Consider the following 6,000-nt stretch of genomic DNA (forward strand, 5'->3'; position numbering starts at 1 on the left):
CAATGCCATGGGTGGTCTATTGGGGCAAGCTATCTATGACCAACTGGACCCTTTCTGGGCAAGGTGATTTTGGTTCGTTTGATGCGTGGTTTTGTCTCCAACTTAAACCTAATTTAATCTATATTTAACATCTTTGATTTGTGGATTGTTGGACCCTTGGAGATCATTCTTGTTATTGACAAGTGAGGAATACATGATCATGTTTTGCGTATTTGATTTAGTTTATAATTCTTCTTATTACAAATGTTGCATATCTTCTTTTGAATTGTGTGAGACTTTGTACGGATAAAAGGCAATTTGATGTTTATGTTTATTTTACTGTTCAATTCATTCAAATTATAATTGTGAATGTGATGTTCTGGGATTTGGATGATAATGCATTACACGTATATCAACCTGGGGTTGTGGGTTCACCCATTGCCCCTGATGCCTTTGCATTCATTTAGTCATTTACGTGGATTATATGTAGGTGTCTAAATGTATGGTTAGATTACCTTTTTGCGTGCTAATACCCATTCGGCATAGGTATTGAAGCCGAGTGACCCATGATAGCAGTGGTTGCGTCCTGTGGGCGTCTAACAAAAGTATCTAGTCTGCAAGGAGACATAGGCCCACTGCTATCATGCAATGGTAAGGTTGCATATGTGGAGGGTTTGAGCTTGTGGTTGTCCAACAAAGGTAGCCAATCCGTGAAGAGACACGAGAGCATCTGCCAAAGCATATGTATAATACCATAGGGTTACGGAATGTTAATCCAATAGAGGTAACCAGTCCATGAGGAATAACATTCCTAGGTGGAGAAGGATACGAGGACCAACAGGGCACTAGGCATGAGGAAAGGTATCCGGACCACATGTAGTATGAAACGTAATTGACATTGCCTTGGCTAAACTTATCCTTGACACGCGCCAGTACTCATACCAATGGTGTGGTGAGAGAGTGGTGACCTAATCCCCCAACCATGGTGTGATGTGACCGTACCCCTATACAGCAGGATCCCAATAGAGGCAGCCAATCCCTGAGGGATCAGAGTGACAAGACTTCCTAGAGGAGGCATGGTGTTATGCCTTAATGCATGTCCGCCATGGAGACTAGCACTTTTTAGAGTATAAAGGCATACTTGCATAGATACATTACTCCATTTCACTTACATTTATATTTCATAGTTGGTATATGTATTAAATGCACGATATGTGATCTTGTTGACCCCCCTAAGTTCTGTGGAACTCGTTCATAGATGATATATTTTTCTCTAGACTTTTTTACAGGTTATGAGGGCTTCATCATTCCAAAGTATACATCGTCGACTGAGCCGTATGACACCCTGACAGGCGGAGATGTGGAGACCCATGGACACGTGTCCATGTTGGACTACTCATATGGTGTTCAGCCTTTTTATTGCTTTCTTATTATTTTAGAGACGGGGCAGAGTTTGACTAGGATTGTTTAACATTTATTTGTGAAATTGAAGGATTAAACTAAATTCTCTTTGGGCCTGTTTGGTTACATGAATCCAGAGATTTGAAATCTCTGGATTCATGAATCTGAGAATTATACCCGTTTGGTTGTAAAAATCTCTAGATTCATGAAATCTAGAGATTCACCTTTTTACACTAAAAACATGAATATGTAGATTTATGGGTAAGGGGTGAAATCCAGAGATTTCAAAAAAGCAATACATTTGCACATTCATAAAAATCACGTCGATCAAATAGTTTTTTAGGATGAATCCACAAATTTCATTCCACAACCAAACATTTAATTTTATAAATTATGACTCCATAGATTTGAAATCTCTAAATATTTGAAATCTCCAGACTCATGTAACCAAACAGGCCCTTAAACATTTCTTGATAATTTTGAGACTTCTGTTGTTTGACATTAACCTTTCTTTTAAACTCTAATCATAGCTTTGTTTATATTTTTTGGATGACTGTAATAACTTTGATAATTGGTACTTTTTTATTCCTTTGCTCTTTAGATTATGCTATATTGTATTGTGTGGCTATGAATGGGCGGTGAACCTAGATCTTGTAGCGTATCACCCCCACAGGTATTCGGGTTAGCCCAATATCGGCTATGTGGATGTGACAAAAGATGTCCCAAACATCAAAGTCATGTGCACAAACGATGTCCTCCTCTATGAAAGTCATGTTACTATAGAAGTACTCGATCAGGTCTAGGTAAGTTGGTGCGTCCACTGAGAGTATGCTACTCCATCCCAATGCCTCGAACCTCTCAGCAACCTTGAATTTTGATACAACACTTATGTCTATCAATCTACCATACTCAATAGGCCTACATCAAAGATCTCGTCCTGATGCCCTCCCTTGGGCACCATATTACGACTCACAATGTGGGGAATAAATCGAAGGGAAGGAAGCAAGTACCTACCTTATCTAATGTGATCACACTCTAGGTTACAGAGCATAGAAAATGTCACAATGTGCTCAATGTGGCGGATTGAGTTGTCGAACTAAGCATTGGTGCGCTGTATGAGTCGAGAACCTCCCAAGGAGTGAAGTGGAACCTCTCACCAGGACAAGGAAGCAAGAGAGAAGTGAGAAAAATGAGAGGAGAGGTGGGGTGGTTGCTTAAAAGAAAGTGACCACTGCCCACCTTGGATGGTAGACTGATCGAGTCAGGAATCGGCATGACTCAGCTGATTTTGGGCCAAGTCCCGACCGAGTGGAATGTGCAATTGACCACGTGACAGCCGGCCCAACCAACCGGCCACACTTCTGATAAGCGCCTAAGTTCCAAAGAGGGGCCGGTCAATAGTGACCGACCGACCTGACTGATTGGCCCAGTGAATGTTGTTTTGGGCATTTTGATCCTTTGATTGCCTTTGTTTATGTATGAATGGACTTATCACATCCCCCCAACCGGTACCCTATCTGAAACACCCGGAGGTCTGATCCACAAATCCCATGGTCAAGTTTAGGGCGATCATATACCCTCATTGCACAATATCACAATCACGAGCAAATAATAATCAATGTTCAAATATATTAAGAAACAAATCAAAGAATAAATCTTAAAGTATAATCAGAGTGTAGAATAAAATGATACCAATCAGAGAAAGTAACTATAACGTATAGCGGAAAATAACTATATAGATCAAATGCAAAAGAGTAGATCAAAACTCTAAGTAACTTTTATTACAATTTAAATAAAAGTCTAAAAGAATAAAGACTAAGACTATTCTAAATCTTCCATAGGCTCTTCGTCTTCTTCGCTAAGGGTTTATGCACCTACATCTTTGGATTAGCATCTAATTCACGATCCCAACGGCGAACAAGGTGGTGTCTACTGCTATCAATAAGAGCCGTCAAAGTGGTCTATACCGGTGTACGGGTCATACCACTGATCACTAGCTTTTTCCATTGAGTCCGCAACTGCATCAAATAAGGAAGGGTCCTCCATATTGGTGCAGGGGATCTCTTTCGAACCTGCAAGGTTATATAAAAACATATCCCCAGAAAGTTGAGCTCAACAGAACTCAGTAAGCAGTTCAATCACAATAAACAACTACATGCAGTTCATAACAAACATGATGCAATGATATGAGACAATGAATGCAAGTATGCTGGTCTCTACTGGCAGACACACATTAAGATAAAACATCATACTCCTCTGGGTAGGTCTCATTCACTCTTCATTCATGGCTCTGAAGCATGTCTTTTGGGTTCTCCGTAGTAATTGGGTCATGCATCCACTCAGACATTCCATGGTAGGGGTTTAGGTCAACACTATCGTTCACCACCATTAGCATGATGTTTATGTTGTAAATATGTTTAAAACTTTATATAAATATTTGTTTTAATTGTGTCTTTTATCCTTGATTTTATTTAGTCCCACATATGGTTGAGAGGATCTGATTATATGGTTTATATATAGTAAGGGCCCATGTATTATTTTATTATTATATGGTTTATATATATATAAGAAACATACTTGCCCCATTAGCATGCATATAACGAAGCAACCAGCCCCCTTCAACATCTCTCATAACGTGTTCTACGCTGTTGAAAGCTAGATCCACATGAGGTGTGTGATGCATAGCTAAAAAAACGCCAGTCACTATCTGAATGACTAAACAAATACCAGCTAACGGACCGAACCCCCACCAATAACTAATATTGCTCGGGGTTGGATAATCTATCAAATGCTGATTAAGTGTGGAGGATATAGGTTGTTTAAGAAGAGAGAATCGTTGGTTCCTTATAGTCATTTCTCTTTCCTATCGTGACAACTCTTGTTTCCCCACCTTTAGCGTTCTGGGGCCCTAATATAGATAAATATAGTACCCTTTCTTTCTTCCACCTCCGAAGGATGGAGGGGGTATACAGCGAAAGAAGCCCTTTAAGAGTGCGGGGGTCATCCTAGGTTACTGAAGAGTCATCCGACTGCTCAGTGACCGAATCAGCGAGGTTTTTACCGCACATGATGTGCGTGCAGGTCTCGGCCAACCCGACCAAACAGATGTATACCCCCCCCCTCACACTCACATATAGAGTCAATATCTATTTATATATATATATATATATATATATATATATATATATATATATATATTAATATATCTATATGACTTGGGTCGTGGGTCGTGGGTTGTGGGCTTTGATCCGGCAGGGAGTTGAGCTGAAAGGTACCCTCAACAAAGAGAGGTGACCTTACCCTTCACCCACAGCTTTTGGAGCTCTATATAAAGCCATTCTCGAGTTCATTCTAAGACTAAATTTTACTCCTCCTCTTTATGTCTCTCTCTCTCCCTGTTGTTGTTCAGTCAAACAGTGAACATTACCTGATACACCCGAAGTAACATTTATGGGGTGCAACCTTAAAGGTTGGGCTGACTGATCTTGGGGTGAAGACACTGTAGAACTCGTATTGCACAAATCGGGGTGTCTAAATACCTTAAAGAAAGTACATCTGGTATGTTTCAGCTCAATTGACAGTATTTGTGAGAACAAGTGTTCAAGTATAATTTTGCAGATCCATCAACGAAGTTTCAACAGTTTATTGTCCTTGTTCATATTTATTTGATTTAATTATTTAAAATAATGATATAAAATTCTAGTTTAACCGTATACAGTTAAGTATGTGCCGATCAAGAACAAAAATTTTGATGAGGTTTTAGGCAAAACTAGCAATTTTAGTATGTTTATTGGCATCAAATTAAGACAGACATCAAATTTATGCTCAAAATGACAAAATTAACTCCCAAAATAGAGGGTTGAACTTGAAATCTGCCAAAACCACGGCAAAATTTTGCACCTTGACGACCCAAAGATGGAGAGGGTGAAATGACCATCTTACACCATTAAAGATAATAATTATTATCCTATTTGACGTATCTCGCAAGCTGAAATATCGGCCCTCCCCAACAAGGGCTACTGTTTGTACAAGCTTGTCACTTTCGTTTGGACAAAAGTTGACATTAGGATGCAGAAAAAAAAACCTTTATTGAAAAAGACGATGACGTGTTAGAAAATGATTTTCTAAATAATTTTGAATTCTATTCAACCATGAGTGCAACATTTATGGTGCCATTTTAATTCAATCTTAAAACCATGAATGCATCGGATGCTTTATGTTTTCTAATGAATTCCAAAGCAAACTCTTCTCAACCATCCATATGTTGCTATTCCATTGAGACTTGAGAGTCAAATAATGATATTAGCCAATGAAGAGACTGAATAGACACCATTGGCTGTTTCACAATTGTAATAAAGAGACTAATACAAAAGCACCTTTATACTAAAAAAAAAAATAAAAAAAACCAATACAAAAGCTTAGGAAAAATTGGTGATTATATTGAACCAGACCTAACTTTTCTACTTTACTAATCCACTAGGAAAAGTTGAGTTATAATTAGTTACTATAATTGGTGATTATTTATTTATTTATTTATTTTATTTATTTATTTATAACAACGGACGGGCCAAGACTTTAGCCTGACTAGTCGCGAGCCTATACTAGCCCTAAATCAATTTG

This window comes from Hakea prostrata, chromosome 9, assembly GCF_041222555.1.
Source record: "Hakea prostrata isolate BN-2017 chromosome 9, UWA_Hpros_2, whole genome shotgun sequence".
Taxonomy (NCBI): domain Eukaryota; kingdom Viridiplantae; phylum Streptophyta; class Magnoliopsida; order Proteales; family Proteaceae; genus Hakea; species Hakea prostrata.